General features: G+C 42.2%; 1 protein-coding gene and 1 long non-coding RNA gene across 5 annotated transcripts in view; one reads left to right on the top strand and one right to left on the bottom strand.

Annotated features, from left to right (window-relative positions):
- Positions 1-17,934, bottom strand: part of LOC125688168 (uncharacterized) — a 117,044-nt gene extending 99,110 nt beyond the window's left edge. Inside the window, exon 1 of one of the 3 annotated variants that reach the window (XR_007374626.1) lies at positions 18-17,934. This is a non-coding gene — a long non-coding RNA (uncharacterized LOC125688168). The remainder of the gene's footprint in view (positions 1-17) is intronic. The other 2 variants (XR_007374625.1, XR_007374627.1) reach the window with 2 other exon arrangements.
- Positions 1-18,444, top strand: part of MKLN1 (muskelin 1) — a 679,793-nt gene that overhangs the window by 481,666 nt on the left and 179,683 nt on the right. The gene's annotated exons all lie outside the window — the stretch shown is intronic.

Below are 18,444 nucleotides of genomic sequence, written 5' to 3'. Positions count from 1 at the left end.
GCAAGAAAATTGCTCACCCATATCAGAAGATTCTAGATTTGCAGGGGAAAGCTTCACCAAGAAGGGCTCCAGAAAAAGATCCTTCTTCAGTGGCAGTCAGCCCTTAAATGAGGTCTAAGAGAGGTGAAGCCAGGCTCCACCCCTTCCAGTCACAGCTGAATTGCCTTCACCTGTGCTCCCAGGGCTGACCGGCTCCTCTCCCCAGGTGCTCAATCAGTGGGTCACACTGAACTCAGCAGCTCCCATGCAGGGCCGCATCTCCACCTTCAAGGCCTAACATTTTGTTTCCAAAATTATAACCAGAACAAAAATGCTACAGATCTCTAATGAGGTAAGTAATATTATGCAGTTTCCACTTTTACTTCAATTGTTATTTAGGATATCCTGGATTAGTTTTAGAGCAGGATCTTTAAAACAGAAATCCTACAGACAGCATGAGAAGGCTGGACAGGTAAAACCAGATGTCAGCTGATGTGGAAGAGTTGCCTTGATGAACCTGTAATTCAATTCACATTATAAAGATGCACATGGTCCAGGGGGCTAAAGCCACAGATCTGCACGGTGCCCAGTCCTATCCACAGAGCCAGCACACGTAACAAATGGAAGCCAGCTGTGCTCCTGCTTTTTGACCATTAAGAGCCTGAAGCAGCACACCAGGATTTCGTGGTACAAAAGAAGACTGATTCCCACAATAAAATAATGAAGTCAACTAGCTGGGAGAGTAGAAATGGATGGACAAAAATATTGTTAGTAAGAAAATAGAACAAGCTCTGTTCAGAATCAAAGCAATACTTGAAGAACCACAAATGCATGAAAACAAATTATGATTAACACAGAATGAGCAAGAAGCAAACAGGTTTATTTAAGCACAAGTTTCAGTAAAGCATCCATGCAACAGTCCCAGACCTCAGTGTTCCAGCAGGCAGACAGAGTGCTTGTGTTGCTGAGCCTTACAAAACTCAGCAATAGAAACCAGCTGCAATACTGAGGAAAATGTCTCAAAGCAAATTAAGTACATGAATCCAGAGATGTGAAACTGTATTAATTCCATAAATAACACCTCTTTCTCAAAACTCTGTTCTGTTCTAACCAGACTTAGTGGGTCGTAACAATCCAGAACTACCTAAAACTGGGCTGTGCTCCTATTTGCAATACCAGGTATTATTCCAGAAGAGTCAGTTGGCGTATTTTCACTTTATGTAACAAAGCGACTCTTACAGAAGTCACAATGAATTTCATGCACTGGCAGCCTGCAAGATTATATTCTATGTAACTGTAGCACATTGTACTTATTAATAATCTGTCTTACTTTCTTTTTCTCTCCATCTGGTGTTATTTCCATGAATCTTTCACTAATTTTAAGTTTGAAACTATTTTTCATTTTCTCATGCCATTTTATTTAAAGCATATGCTTCAGTTATCATCTTTGTCTGCATGTGTGATATCAATAACGATCCTATACGGAAAGAGTCAGATTCTGAAATCCTTATTAGGTAACAGCTTGCCTCAGCAACACGGGCACTCTACAGACTATTACATCAGTGAGCCTCATTTCCATGTTCCTTATCCCAGCGCTGTACATCAGAATCTAAGTAAACATGCACAGACAACTAAAAGAAAAGCTATGTGCAAACACCGTGCGAGAGCACAAACAGGTTAAACGTTAGCTGAGACGACAAGAAACGCTGCGCCAAGTCCCAGCCAGTGCTCCATCTTACACAGCACCCTGCCCAGCAGAAGCACCCGTAACATAAAGAGGTGTTAGAAATTACTGCATAGACAACTGGACAATAACCAATAAAAAAAGCTCACTTCCACCTACATGTCATCAATTACTGCCTGGCATATGTGCACACGAAGCAGCATTCTGCTGATTCAATGACAAAGCACCGAGAGATTTCCAAATGTTCTCATACTCCTTTCTCTTCTGATACACAACTCCCTACTCTGAGTAAAACAATACCTGAAGCCACAAATTACAAGTTATTCAGCCACCTTTCCCCGTGTACTTTTCTGGATTTTATAAACTAGCATCAAACCAGTTAATACGAGGAGGTAAACAAGCAGCTCCTTGATGTCGTGGTCTGTGTGTCCTCCTAGTGATAGCTATCTGAAACTGCAGTGATGTGCTCTTCAGAGCCTTTCTGTTCAACTCTCAGTTTACTTCATTTTTTTCTTTATTGTTATGATTATTACAGCTCAGCATGACTGCAGCTCTTAATCCATATTATTACTCTTACCTAAGCAAAATCTCCACAAGTTCTACAAGTGCCTACGCAGTTAGGAACTCAGTGAAGTATTCCTAAGTAAAGATGTTAGTAAAGTAAAGATGGTTAGTAATTATTCCACACCAAATTTAAAACTGAGAAAATTTCAGAGAAGCATACAGATACTGAAGATCATTTTGCAAAGTACTTCAGGCCTTCTTGCTGTGTTTTAAGCAACACAGAAAACAAAGAATCTGATTCCAACCCAATTATCAGTTAATTCTATGTGCCCAACTATCATCCCCAAAACTATGCATTTTAAGTATCAAAAAAACAGGGTGTTCTCTCCAATCCAGAAATCAGTTAAGATTCTGGAATTCCAACTCCATTTCTACAAAGCAGATGTACACATGTTGGTGTGTATCACAACCTGAAGATTTAGGTCGCTTACACCAAACCCTCTTCTATCACAGGTCACTGCAGCTCATCCTCGTGGTCCTGAGTTTTTTCCCCAGTTGAGTGACTAGATCATATGCTGGACAGAGAATTGGTAAGAACTCATTCAATTAAACACTCCCAGATTCCCCTTACAGGTGAATGACAACAAAGAGGAATGCAACAAATCCTGAAGAGGTCCACCTGGAGCTGTTATCTAACAATCAGGCACGTCGTTTCAGTCTAACCACACTGGTAACTCCTATCTGTTATTTATTTCTCAGAACTGATCAAAATCATGCACGAATCTGACAGTGCAGTGATTGCACTGTGGTACCAGGACAGTAAATCAGCACCTCACATTAAGAGACACAAACTGAAACAACTAAGGTGAAGTTAAGAGTCTAATATAAACCAAAAGCACGCTCCCACAGTTCTCAATAACACCAGCACCTTCACATTAGGAGAGAAGTTTTTCAGTAATCAATTCCAGGATTAAGAACATACTGACACAGGCATTGCTTCCACTTCTCCACATCCATGAGAAAAGAGAGGGGAAAAGCATCAGCAGACACCAAACACGGTTATCTCAAGTCAACTTAAGTCTAGTTCTTCATCCAACAGCAACTGAAGCCACACAGAGCTGAGGTCTGAAGGGTATTTTTAGAAATCTGCAAACTGATTCTGGTGAGCAGACAGCGTTTGGGAGATGTGAGATTTATGGTGGACAAGCTATTGACAAGTGCTAATAACCGATGAAATTACCATGAAATGGACAGGAATATTGCCAACAGGCAGCAAGGCCTGATGGAGACGTGGAGAATGACTTTATTGCTGCGATAAAACTGCGTGCTGATTGGCAAAAAGAAAAAAAATTATTACAACTGTTTGTATATTTTAGAAGCATTTGTATTTTTAAGGCTCTCCCAATGCTATTACTTCTGTCAAGTTTAGAAGTCTCAGTATTATCTCTGATGGTCATTAAACAAAATACCTCATCTGAATTGAACAAGTATATAATTAGCCACAAAACCAACTGCTGTTTTTCCTGCACCTTCAAACTGACATGAGGTTCTCCTTTCCACAGCAGAAGCTCTGTATGTTCATACATTTTAAAACTTCAGATCACTTACAGACCAAAGCACTTGTTCACAGAGCTGTTCTAGGTTCTCTTTACTCTGCTAGTATAGCTATTAGCCTTGCTTAGCAAAGTGAAGAAAGTTAAACAGGTGACCCATACACTGTATTTTGTATTCCCTTTAAAAATTATACATGTTTTCAGTAACTTGGTTTGTTGGTTGAAAAACAGAATTCTTCTAAACTACCCTGGAATTCTAATTCTTCCTAGAGCTCTTCATCTTTACACACACACTTACCTGCCACAGCTCATTTTATATTGCTCTCTTTTGACTGTACTTCAACATTTTGAAATGCATGGACTTCATTGAATTTTTTTTTTTAAATCATAGAACATTATTGATTGTATCATCACAGAATAATAAAGCTTGGCTGCTCGCTTCCTTTCTCACACACACACATACATATATGCTTATCTCCTTTCATTGCCAAACCCTTGAAGTCTGATGAAATTTGGTTTCTTTAAAAACTAAGCATTCAGAAATTCACTGACTGTATGAGAACCCTAAAAGAAAAACTGCAAGTAATTTCAACCATAGCACTGCACAGAAGTAACTGCCCCTTAGACAATCAGAACTGAACATGAAGATAATGTGCTGAATAGTTCTGCTAGTTCAGGTTTAGCTTAAGTTAGATGTAATCTGATTATTTGCCTCTGTGTGACTCACAACTCTACTAACATTTGAGACTGTCAATACTGCTGCATGTCAGACTGCTTTAAGCTGTTCCTACTCTATCAGTGGTGATGGCTTTTTGCAACTATCTTTCTCTGCAGCACTCCAACACAGCTCGTGCCCTCCATCACAATGCACCCCGTTCTGCAATAAGCAATGGAGCAGAAGCAAAAGTAAGGAGACAGGAGACAGAAGAAGGAGAAGAGAAAACAAAACACAGCTGAGTTTTTCGAAGAAATACATTTTTAGATTTACCATGTAAAACAAAAGCTTTCAGGAAGTGGCTCATACAGGAAGCCAATGACCTCACAGCTTCTTATAAATAACACACTATCACAAAATGAAAGAGAGCAGTATTACTTGCTCCCTTTAACATTCACATTAATAGTTCAGTCAGTGCTTATCAGCTGTCAACAGCAAACTCCAGACAGAAGGAATCAGAATTTAGGAAGTTCAGAAAACACATCAATGCAATGTTTGTGTCACTTCAAGTAGTGAAGTGACCGTTAAATCTCTAGACTTCCTGATTTATTCTTTAATTCTGAATATTAAATGTCCATCGTTCAAAGCCCTAGCAGGAATAGGCACCCTTGATACCTAAACTAAACATGAAAGGTGTGTTCTCTAAAACCTGCCCTCATTCCTCCCCTTCCATTTCCTAAACTACCAGTCACCACTTCTTGGCCACCTTGTCAACAACATTGCAGCTCTTTTGATAAAAGTGCTGCTTCAATAGCATTTTTCTATATAGGCTCCCATCAAGGACATTACATAAAGTGAGTCTTGCCAGAGAAGATATCAGAAGGTATTTCAGCATGAACTACATTTGATAAGCTGACTGTATTTTATTTTCTGTATTGAACACTCAGTGTGAGCTTTTTTTCCCCAAGTCTTCTGAAGCCACCAGTACACACAGCTGTCCAGTTCTAAGCTGTCCAAGTTTTGTTACTGTTTAAAAAAGAAAACAGCAATCTGGATTAAGTGCAGTAGTTCAGCTATTTCAATATATACATTCTTTATGAAAAACATTCACACCACAACTCTGGTACAGCTTAAAAAAAGAACTCTTGAAAGCTTTTGGAGCACACGTGATCTGTACTTCAGTGCTTTAGCACCTTTCACTTTTATAACTACCTCAGTTTCTAAACCCTTCCATTCACCAGCCATCCAGCCTTCTCTCCCCATGATTTTATAAAATGAATGAACTTAAGTGCTACCACCTTTAAGGAGAGCTTTGCTTCCCCTTTCTAATTCACTGTTCCAATGACCGAAGAACCTTTTGGTATTTAACCCTTGTCTTAGCAGGGCTTACTGGTTCCACTTCAGTCACCTCCCCACTCCTTATGTTCTTCTTTAACACATTTATCCACACAACTGGATCAAAAGTACTCTCACTCAATTAGTACAGAAAGCAAAACAATATTACATCAACTACTTTACCACTGATTTAAGGAAATGAGCAGATTTTCTGTCTGGTTTCCTTCACTGAGTTCAGTAACTCAGAATGAGCTGAAATGCCTTCAGAAAAACTGGATCACACTGATTTTTATAAATCCACCAAGATGCTCTGAACATGTTTTAAATCCTGATAACTTTTTTTTTCCTCCTCCAAAACACCACTTTTCTGAAGACTTCTACACGTAACTGTTCTCTACTGATGGAGAGGTACAGACACTTAGAATTAAATACTAATCAGATCGGTTTAGGAATTAGTCTTGTTATGTTTTTTTCCTATTAGCAATCCTGGCATAAGATGAAGGAACATGGTGATGTCTGTCGATAAAACCACGTTACAGAAGGACAATCAGGATGCTGCCCAGAAAGAGCTGGATAACCTTAAGAACTTGAATAAAAGAAGAAATTCTATCACAGAAGATTCAACCATATTTCTGCCATAAACAGCTCTTCAATTCAGGAACCAGGTGGAAAAAGCTCAGCCCATTACAAAGTGACCATGGGTCATGAGACTGACCTACTGTGAGAGAAAGCAGGTGAGACCCAACTTAGAGCAGCAACTCATAGCTGGCTGGAGACTTTACCTGATTAGTGTGTGCCCTGTCTAATAAGAATGAAGACTCAAGCACCAACACAGAAGATCTTTTTGGTAGCAGAGATGGCAACAGAATGGTAACTATCGACCCCTCAAATGACAACACAGCACTTACAGAACAGAAGAGATCCATCGGAAGGCTTTGTGGGTTGTTTATTTTTTAATAAGAGACAGAGCTGTGTGATCCCCAGCAGCGGTCTTAAGACTACAAACTACAATTTCTCAGCCAAGATCAGTAACAGCAGCCAAAGGATTCAATCTAGACCACAAGGAGAAAAGAGCAAAGAAGAGCACCAGCATAAATGACAGATGGAGAGAATGTGGTCGCTTGTTCCTGCTGCTTCCCAGCAACAACGGAAGACTGCCTGCATGAGCTTTCACTGTTATTCTCTGCTCCATCGGTGGTTTGTGTTCAACTGTTCAACGGCAGCAATCAGCTGAACGAAGCACAGAAGCACCTGTAGACTCCATGCCGGCCTCAGCTGGGAAATGACACAACAGCAGCAGCTCCAAAATGAACGACAGGACCATGAAGTTTCTGAGGCAGGAAATGGAGGACGATTCACGCAGCGTCAGCTGTAGAGCAGCAGCTAACAATTGCACGATGATTAAGAATAGTTTCTTAACCCGTGTTTCTGCTTTGATGAGCTATTCCAAGTGCACTGCACATCAAAGCCCAGCACAGCAAGCTAACTCACCACAGACTTCAGGCGTTCTGGAGGATATTAAGAGATGCCAAGGGACACTGTGTCCCATGCTGCTGTAAGTGAGGCAGTAGGCAAACTAAGGTGCAAATCTTTCCCAGATCTGAGCCAAATATGCAGATCAGACACAGTTTAGGATGATCAAAAGAAAGGGGAAGGGGCGGGGCTGGAAATCAGCGCTTAGAGCATAGAGTAGAAGCTATGTTTGCTTACCTGACTGAATAAGCAATATAGTTCCTAGTCATAAAAGCACTGCAGGAATAAACATGAAGAATGAGGGCTGTGTAAGACAAAAGCTGCTATTACTTAAAAAAGAGGAAAAAAAAGGGTACGATGACAGCCTTAAAAACTTACGTCAGTAATTGCAAAAAAAGGTTCTACCCATCACAGCAACTTGGGTTTCAAGTCTTCCAGTTTAGTCAAAGAATTAAAAAACTGCACTTATGGAAAAGTTTCATTAGTTTAAAATTATAGCCATTAAAGTGCACCAGGCCTCATACACCAACTGACAAGGGTGAAAGCCTAGGAAGCCTTTTTTTTTTTTGGCACCAACATGCTTGCTACAAATTCCCAGTGATTCTGCAGTTACATCACAAATGCTGTCAGCATTACGTATCTTAGACCAGAAATTCAATATTTCAAAGCAATAATAATTATCAAGTACTGAAGAAGCAATAAATAAAATCGACCCAATTGAAAATTCTGTAATCTAAAGTGACCCCTCCAGCAATAAAAGCAGAACGGATAAAACTGAACCATGATCATTCATTAAAAGTCTTTTTGCTCCACCTTCTCCTAAGCAGGTATTTCCTGACTGTGACAAGAAACATCTTTGAGAAAACAGAAAACTACATTCAGTGGTGTATGAAAGAAAGGAAATGATCACCAGCTATTAATGTAGTACGTAAATAAGAGCGAGCATGCACTGACAACACTGCTTTTTTCTTTTAAATATGCAGAATCCCAACTATCAGTAATATCATTGCTACAGTACTGCACTCGTTTCCTCATTAAGGTCCACACCACTGCTCCTGAGTAAGTGAAGGCACCTCTAGAAGCCAACTCCCTACCACGTTATGTGCAGCTCTGAAGCCTAAATGTTAACATTCACACATGCTGTAGGGAAAAATAACCCCACTGTGGCCCTGACTTAAAGAAGTAATAATAAGACTGGTAGTTTTACAGGCATATAGCATAGAAAGATGTATTTGGAAACAAGCAGTCCTAGGGGGAATTTCTACACTGGTATTTGAGTCAAACTTGTATACTCCAAATCACGATCATTCAAGGGCAGAAGAAACCCTGCAAGAAGCATATTAACCATAAGAGCCATTAACCAATTAACTATAGTTACAAATGAACAGAAATGACTCACGTAAAAAGAAACAAATCATTTCCAGCATTTGAGCCAGAGGAGTGCTGGACCACATCACTTCATGGTAAAACACAAGAACGGATTTTTAAATATTTGAAGATATGCTCGTCAAAAGCCAGTGTTATCCCGGGCCAACAAATTAATCTTGTGATAGCACAGTGACATATCTTCTCATGAAATCTATATTTAAGATTCCAGATTTATTCCTGCACTAACTTCTGTACCGAAACCTCAAGCACTTGACATCTCTCAAATTAATCCCTACATCAATTCAACAGAATTCAGCAAGAGGCTGTATGCCTGCTGCTTCATTTAAACAGTCGATTCAAATACCAGCACTTGTAAGAAGAAGTAAATGAACACGTAACGTGACCAAATGCGAGAATCATGGAAGCTCCGAGCAAAACCTGAACGCAGAGGAACACAGGCTGGCAAAGTCAAGTGAAGTGGTTCAGGCACCACCGTCCTCACACAGCTGAGCAAGGGATGGGATGCCTTCCTGAGCTGATGTACTGCTCTCTTCCTAACCCTAAAAATGGATAATATATTACAATACAGTGACAGCGGGCTTCATCCCAAGAAGGAAGCTTCCACCCTGGAAGCACTGAAGGGCAGGCTGGATGGGGCTGTGAGCACCCTGCTCCACTGAGAGGTGCCCCTGCCTATAGCAGGAGATGGAGAAAGGTCCCTTCCAACCCAAACCATTCTATGATAACAAAGCTGTCTATGCTACAGTACAAGACGTGCAAAATAAATTAATGAAATAGCTTATAAAATTCTTATTATACATCCCTTAAGTTAGCTAAGTGCATGATAGTATGTACAAGGCACATGAATTAATAACCATCAGATCAGATACAGAAGAAATACATGAAAGGTTCAAATATGATTTTTATGTACAGAGTAAACACTTTTGTTTAACAACTCATATTGAAGTTCACTAAAAATAGAACCTCACCTGTTCTGGCCTCCCTGCACTGGTCATCCCTCTGCTCACAGCCTCTGATTTCTAATCACAGCCTGTGATTTCTAATCTTATTTAGTCTGGATTTTTGTGCCGCTATGCCTGAACATCTCTTTTCAGGAACAGCTGAGTTCAGGCAGTGCTCACTTGATGACTCCCTCACTGTGCCCTCCTTGCTGCCAACTCGATTTTACTGTATCAAACAAGCCCTACCAGCCACAGCCAACTTCCTCACTGGGACATCCCAAGCTAGTTCAAGCTGATCCCTTTTCCAGCAGTGCTGGCAGTCAACACTGGAACAACTCCTCTGCAGCCCCAACTTCTTATTTACAATGCTTACAGGAGATGAAGAACATAGCAGCAGAACTGCAAAATATAAGCAACTTGAATCCTGAGCTATCCACAGAGCTGGTTAACATAATGTAATACTTAAATATGCTCTTATAAACCACAGGAGAGCACAGATGATACTAGTAATACAAATACTACTTAACAGAATTCTTTAGAGGCCCAGAGCACAGAAGTAGAGGGGTCAGCTGAATACCAATTAGTTGAGAAAACATCTTTAGATCTTTACTCATTTTAAAGTGAGATAACGATGGTAGGAAAACAAGTTCTGAATTCAGTTCTATAAGAGACGTTACTGGAAAGTCTGTCTTAAAAGCAAGCACTCTACGAAGTTCCATTCATCTACTGCAAGCAGTGCAGATGAAGCCACTCATTTACAGAGAAGGCAAGTTAAGTGAGAAATGGGATATTCATTTATTTTTAAAAAAATTTAACGTTAAGAATCAAGAGTTGCAAGCCATAGGAGGATCTCCTTAAGCATCACTAAGAAGGTAAGATGAGTTTGCGTTCATCTTCATGTCTTCTGCCTCCTTACAGCAACAGACAAGAGCAGAAAACAGACACTACTGAAAGCATACATCACTGAATGCAGCTGAATGCTGTTGTAAGGCAAACTGAAGTGAGCACCACAGGGCCTCACATCACAGCAAGGACGGGGCAGGAGAATCCCAACGATGCCCTTCCTTGCTCAGTTTCTTACTCTTCTCTTTAAACTTCCAGAACCACAAAGGTAACGTAACACTCAGGAAACAGGCAAAGTCCGTTTTTGCTGCAAGAAAGGCAGAGAAACAACTGAAGAAAAAAAAAAAAAAGAATAGAATCATAAATACCACCTGCAGGAAGAAGATAGACTTATTCACCTTTCTTTTTGTTTTGTTTGCTTTCTGCCAGGCAGTAGCAGAATGAAGGCAGACACCAGCAGCAGCTACAAAGGAACAGACAGAAAAAACCTGAAGGGAATAGGAATCACCACCACTTCTTCTGAAATCCTCACGCGTTTCTGCCCTTGTTATTAAAAAGAACAATGAACTGTTAACGATATTGGCTAAGGTCTTTGCAAAGATTTATGATCACAAGTTAAAATGAAATAAACCATGCATAATCTACCCAAATAAACTGCGCAAAGAAGCCAGTAACATCAGAGGTATACAAATAATTAGACACAGCTACAGAAGAGGATGTATCTGCAAGTCTCAGGGAGGGCTTCCAGTTTAAACGGGTTGGAAAATATTCTCTGAAGTAGCAGAGTAAGAAAAAAGCTGTAGTCCCTGTCTATTAGAAATGTTACGTGCATCACAAACTTGTTCTTGAAAATAGACCTCGTACACTGCAGGTAAATACATTATTTTTGTGGTAATGGATTTTGTTACAAACTGCCAGAAGATGCAATCACTGCTTTAATCAGCCAACAGCGTGGGGAACAAAATTAAACCTGCTCATGATAATAGGAGTACTTTGTCATTTCTAAGGAAAACATGAACGGAAGGTACAAACACAGCGAGGTACATCCCACAGAGACTGTGACTAAACTGATACCAGAGGTGGCAAAATTGCATTTATATAATTTATCTGACCTAGGAACTATGAGAATAACACTACATGAACATTCTCAGAAGTAACTTTACCCACGGGAACACGAAGTTACAGGAAAAGACTAAAAAAAAAAAGTTTGGTTTTGAAACCAGTGGTCTTCAAACTACAGAGGCATGCAATACATCCTGAAGAGGGGAGAGGGCATGAAAAAAAATTGCTGGTCCAGAACAAAATAAAGGCCATGAAAGCAGTTAACTGCTATCCACAGATGCAGCATATGCAAAACACAAGGGAGAGACAGAGGTATTGACATTAACGGCCACTATTTGCACAACAAAAAAGAAAATGGATGCATGCCGATTGCCACTTAGAAACTTGTATTTACTGGGGAATTGAGTCTTATATTTCTAAGCACCAGTGATATCAAACACAGAACAGCCTTTTGAGAGGACCAGGGACAGTTTCAATTCGGAGCCTGAAAACTGAGTCGTAACACATGCCCATGTGCAATATGGGACTGAACCCAGTCATCCAGGCTGCTCCTCTTTTTCATGTATGTCCTTAGAGAGATCCTTCTGCCACCATAATGTTAAGGGCCCAGGCAAAGCAACCAAACACCCCTACCAACATTTTTTTTCTTCTGTATCACACTGTTTTGATTTCCAGTATCACTGCTTATAGGTGCCACTCATTACCAAAACAATACTTCTTTAAAATGACTGGAATTGGATCGGTTCAATTTACAATCCATGGTTAATCCTCCCTGATCATCATCTCTGACTTTTTCTTTCCAATGCTCTGCAAAGACTTCCTCATGAATGTCAGTAATTCTGTTAGAGAACAGAGGCTCTCACTGACGTAGGATAGCTGAACTCTGTCTTCATTATGTCCCTTTAACCTCATCACCACTCACACATGAAAACTCCAGTTTCTGGAGGAGAACAAAGCAAGAATTTTCCTAAGCTGCAAAATAATAATAAAAAGTGTACTATGCTATCCTATAGGCTTATCAAAACCAGCAGATATATTCCGTGCTAGTGAAACCACACACTAAGTCAGCCAGACCTCACTTCTGTAACACGCTGTACAAATGCTATTCAAAGCTAGGTGTCTTTTAAATTCAAAGCATTGATTTATTTGTCAGAGCTGTTCCATAGGTACCTCTGGATTAGCAAAACCTAACAGGGCTAACCACCTACACATTAAAACCACAGTATTATTTTTTTTTTTTCTTCTCTGGGAAGGGCACACGACTTTTTTAAGCTAACAGAGTTAGCTGTGGTTGTAGATGACAGTTTTTAGAGAACTAGCAGGTCCCATGACACTGGATCTGCCGTTCTGGCTTCTGTTTATACAGACAACTACAGGCTTCACTGAACAGATGCCCATGGACATAGGTAAGAAGGAAAGAATACCAACTAGCCGATCTGGCTCGAACCTGAACTGACAAGGAAGCCGAACGCCAAGTGAGGCGGGGAGCGTTGTCCCAGAGCCCCGCGGGCAGCTCGGGCCCACCAGGCAGCGCTGTGCTTCTGCTCTCCTCCGGCAGAGGGCAATGACACTCAAACAGCCCTGAGCTGCACTCAGAGGCTGCTCTGAAACGACGGGAGCAGTTCCGAACATCACTGACACCTGCCTTAAAACACAAGCATTATTTAACACTGCAGGATTTCAAAAGTTTCTGTTCGGTTTAGACATGGCTTACGTGTGTCTCTGCTATTCGTACGTCTTGTTGAGAAAAAAATACCAACTGCTTTTCACAGACTTGGAATCCTGTCCTCTATCAGCAGGATAAACAGAATCCAGATAGCTCCAGGAGCCTGGGCCACTGCCCTGAAGTCACAGAAGCCAGAATATGAAAGATACCCCAAGAGTTATGTACACTGATACATAGCAGACATTAACAGACTAACATATAAAGACAGGTCAAATAAATAGGAGGATTGAGGGGGAAAGACACTCCTAAAATAACACTGAGGACTCAGGACAGTACAACAGCTAAATCTAAAAGCAAACAGTGCTTTCAGTTTACAAAACACATGCAGATAGCAGCTAGCAATCTCCTTTTCTCCCCTCCTGCCAGAAGTAAACACCGTTGCTAGATGCAACTTCTCTGTCCCAAGAGACTTCACGGCTCCTCACGCTAGCTGGTAGCAAGAACTCTCCCACTGAATTCCCGTAATCAAGCAAAGATACGTTCAGCTTCAGACATCTGGATTAACTACCACCAAGCATCCAGCATCCCGTCAGGCAGAAACACCTGACAACGCTGATATAAATGGCAACCAAGAAAATATTTGCCTCCCAAACAGGTGAAAATTTCATCTCCCCTTCAGTTCTACTTTTTCTTGGCACAGTGCAGTTGATGAAGTCGGTATCTGCCTTCATTTTACAACTCTGCCATGCTTGCAGAAGCTCCGACAATAGCTGCCACGGATCTATTAAAGCTCTGTAAAGTGAGCATAATACAGTTATCATACAAATTAGCACACATTCTGGGCATTCCATACACAACGTTAACACAGAAATACAATGATCTTTTCTGAAAATGTATATAGTACCCAAATTGTACCAGAGCATAATTCAGAGGAAGAATTACCTCAGATTCAGGATATGCTTTTTAAAATAAACACCCTATCTTAGAGGACTTAGTCTGCATCTCCCGAAAAAAAGCCCTGTAGACAACATCCAACCCAAGCTAATAAGCACTATGAAGGAATGAGGATTCCTTCAGCCACAGCACTGCACAGGCAGCTCACAGCTTGCTTGGTGTCGGTGGGACACACAGGCAGAGCAGCACAGGCAGAGCAGCACGTTGCTGCATGCAAAGCACCACCAGGAGGGGGGCAGAACCACGGACATTTTGTGACAGTGGAGCAGGATGCTTTCCATGCTTCCCTCTCCCCATTTCTCCTCAGCTTTCCATCCAGGCAATTAACTGCTGTCTTGGACAGTCCATAACACCAAGAAAATAAGAAAACCTGCCAGTATTATTAGCACACTGACTTCTGACTTCATAAGCTTGCTGTTGAGACCCCTGTACGGTACTCCTGACATGTTAGTACCTTCTCAGTTTGGTGCCAAGGAGTAATAATTTGGAAGACAGAAGAAATACTACGCCTGCTTTAGCATGTTTTCATTTACCAGCTCTGCCTGCTTACTAAATAATCACATGGTTTTTGCTCTTCAGTAGGACCTTCAGTCTAACCAAGACTTACATTCGGAGAAGCACTAATAAAAATCATGGCTTACAGTGCTATAAATGCTCCTGAAACTATTTACTTCTCTATTTCTTTTGCTTATGCTTTAATAACAGATTTACAGCCCAGAAATTATTTCAAAAAAACAAAAACAAAAAAAAAAAACCAACAACATCAGCATAAACCATTAACGCTTCCTAACAGAATAATACCAAAAGTTCTCACATGAACTGTACAGTGGGATTCAGCTCACTGCAACACGGGGCTCAAGAGCAGCACCCCCTCCTCCCCCCCCACCGCCCCAATTATCCCACATGTTCAGACTGAAGCACTCAAACTACTGACAATGGCAAAACTTCTGCATCCAGATTGATTTCAACTAATCACAACCAGCATATACTACAACCATCCTTTTTTCTTGTCCTGCTAAATACATCACTTTCTGTCAGGAACTGAGGAAACTTTCAGCTCCAATGTTTTACTGCCACAATTCATATTTTTTCTGTGTTGCCGTCAGTCTTTCGGGGATTTTCAGGGATCTCCTGTTACGTCTGTGGAGAAGCAAATTCCTGGGGTCATTTAACACGTTCCTTCCTGAGCTCAGGACAGGTCACAAATACCCACAAACGAGGGCCATCTGCAAGTGTTAAGTTGCCAGATCAGGAAACTACGGAAGGATGAAATCTCTGACCTTGATAAGGGCGAAACTCAGAATACAAACAACTCCAGTTTGCAGCCCGGCTGTTAGGTAACCACGCAGCGCCTGCCGGCTGAGGTGCAGCACCCTGAAGGGCTCACGAAGGATGGTAAACCTTATGCTGTATTTAGCAAAGTCCAAAGCCAATAAAAAAAATACTATCTATGCATAAATTCACTGCAAACAGTCGCAACTCTGTTAATTCTTTCTCCAGAAAGTCCTGAGTCAGGACACAGAATTATCACGAAACTGACTCGGAAGAACTATCAGGGAAAGGTTTTGTGATTTTAATTTGTATTTCAGCATTCATGTTTGCAACTACTTTTATCCTTTATGTTGCAGCCTTTTTGAGCTCTTATTCTGGTGCTGCCATATAACTCGAGAAGCAGGATATTTATGAAATAGCACCATGTAAATACTGCATGATAGCTACAGCCAGTGATACTATAGACAGAGCAGCAAAAACATAATTCCATGCTTTCGTTGTTAATAAGGGGGGGCAGGGGGGGGTAAACGCGTGGTTACAGCAATGGAAAAAAAAAAAACAGCCCAGATTAAGGAGCTCCTCTCAATTTTAACCATGTAATAGGCAACAAGTAACATAAACAAACACTTGCTTTTAAAATAAGTTCCCAATTTCCCTTTTTATTAAAGCAGGAAAAAAAAAGACTTTCACTACTTCCTGCAGCAACATCAACGCAAACACTCATTTAGATAAATACTTCTCGAAGCCTTTTCTAAGCACACGCAAACAACAAAACACATCTTTTTGCTACTGAAATCTGGCACGAGATCCCACCGTGAAATACTGAGTACATGAAAGATAAATTGGTACTGTTTACACAGAAGTGAGAAGAACTGGCACAACACCTATTTTTCATAGGCTTTTTTTTCATATACATTATACTCGTCACCAAAACAGCTCAGTAGAACACCGTGTACAGCACACATTGTTCCCTGTCATGAACTGACAGCAATTGAAGAGAAGGTGAACTAAGTTACAAAATGAAATATTTTTTCTCCCAGCCGTCTGAGAAGATAAACGATCTTAGTTATATTAAAGAGAAATGGGATACGGGATCCAAAGCGCTCATTTTATGTTAACTGCGTGTCACCAACAAAAATAGAGAAAGCAATTTCCTGGGGCATCAATTCCACCAGCAATTCCACGTACACAAAAATCAGACACTGATGTGCTCTGCTCCTGTGCACCCTCAGATCCGTAACAAATCAACTGCTCCCTACCCAATTTCTATTTAAGGTAGATTTTTTTCCCCCCCTGAAGCAGGAAGATATAAAGACATGCAGATGTGCCCGCACAAATAAAGCTGATATTGCTTGGGCAAATAGATGTATTTCTGTGCCCAGCACCGTTTCATTTGACTCTCATAACCAACACAGAACACCAGCACTCCACAGCAAGCACCAAATATGGCTGATTACCATCCTTTCACCATTCGGCACAACCACCCTTTCTTGATATTTTAAGGTGAGATCCCCTCCTTTCTGAGGCAAGTTAATACCTGGAAAATCTCACTATTTCATATGCAGAAGATAGTGCTGGTAATGTTATGACAGAATGGAAGCATCATACTGAAGCATCATAAATCCCCAACACATTTAACAAGCTAGACCTGCATATACTGTGAAAAACTTTATCCTTCTATCCTCCTTCTCACATTCTGTTACAGAGCATTAAAGCCCCAACACCAATACTACTAACACAAGATTCAAGCACAACTCTGCTGCAGTTTTAAATGCTCAGGCACGCTCATCAACATTGGTTATAAAATCATCTCTCCCCAACCTATTCTTCCTCGTTCGTCTGCTGTTATTTAACTTTTTAAGGCTATTTAAGAATCGCCACGCTGTGCTTATGTAACTCTTCAAAATACATTAAATTCAACATTTTTTTTAAGCTCTATAGTAGCAAAACAGACAGCAGAACACCCAGCTACAGTTTGCTTTCCCACTCCTCCTCCGCTTACTCTAAACTAAAATATCTCCGTCATCTAGAAATAGTGGTCTTCCATTTTTTTCCAGGATTTTGAGAGATGCAGAAGCCTGAACTCCAAGCATTTGCCCACAGGCACAGATGCTTCTTACAGACCCCGTGCAAGCCGCCAGCAGACTCCTGGGGTCCTCTGCCTGCGAGCTGAAAGCCTCCGATCTAGAACTGCGTATCCTCTTACTTGCTGTTTCTTCTGCTATTTGAGAAGTTGCATTAAGACAGCATTACGTTCCTCAATGCCAACTCGCCTTTCCCTACGCAGCTTACCAGCGCTCTTCCAGAGCTTTCCATAAAATCCTAACTCCGGAACACCAGAACATCACTAACACACCTCGCTCGGCCCCAGAACCGAAGGCACTCTGCAGTAAAGTCTGTCCAACCTATAAATAGCGTTTATGCTCTGGAGGACGGCAGCAACCTCCGTTCCCCTGCTCACCAACCAGCGTGCCATAACAACACGGCCCGGGCAGACACACAGGACGGCACCGGGGGAGAGAAACCCACACAAAGCATAAACACGTTGAGTCCACCGGGCACGGCCGGTTCTAAAAGCCCTCCTGTCGGGAACCTCGCGCCGGGCTCTGTCACGGGGCAGGCAGACAGAGCCACTCACCGGGAAAAGGGCCCTCAGGAGGCGCGGCCCCAACGCCCGCTCCCCTCAGCTCCCGGGGCTCCCGGCCGCCTCTCTTCGACCCGGCCGCCCCACCGGCCCCGCTTCCCGCCTCAGGCCCCGCTCCTGTCACAGGCCCCGAGCCCGCCCTCCCCCGCCGCCGCCACGAACTCCCCGCGGCCGCCGTCGCCCCCGGAGCGGCTGGGGGCGGCGCGAGGCCGGGCCGCGTGACTGCCTGAGCCGGCGGCACGTGGCCCCGACCATAACAAACAGGCGGGTGGGCGGGGGCGGGCCGCGCTCGAGCCCTGCCAAGGGCGGGCGGGCTGAGCGAGGTGAGGGGGCGGGGGGGCGGAGAGGGAGGAGAAGGGAGGGGGGTGAAGAGCGGGAAGGGAGAAGAGACAGAACGGGGGGGGGGGGGGGAGAGCGGCGCGGTGATTGGCCCGCGGGGAGCGGTGGGCGTGGCCAGCCGGCCCGCCGCCGTGGTGCAGTGCTGAGGAGG

This window comes from Lagopus muta, chromosome 1 (assembly GCF_023343835.1).
Source record: "Lagopus muta isolate bLagMut1 chromosome 1, bLagMut1 primary, whole genome shotgun sequence".
Lineage (NCBI taxonomy): Eukaryota > Metazoa > Chordata > Aves > Galliformes > Phasianidae > Lagopus > Lagopus muta.
The sequence above is the reverse complement of the archived record's forward strand: the minus strand, read 5'-3'. Positions and strand labels throughout refer to the sequence as shown.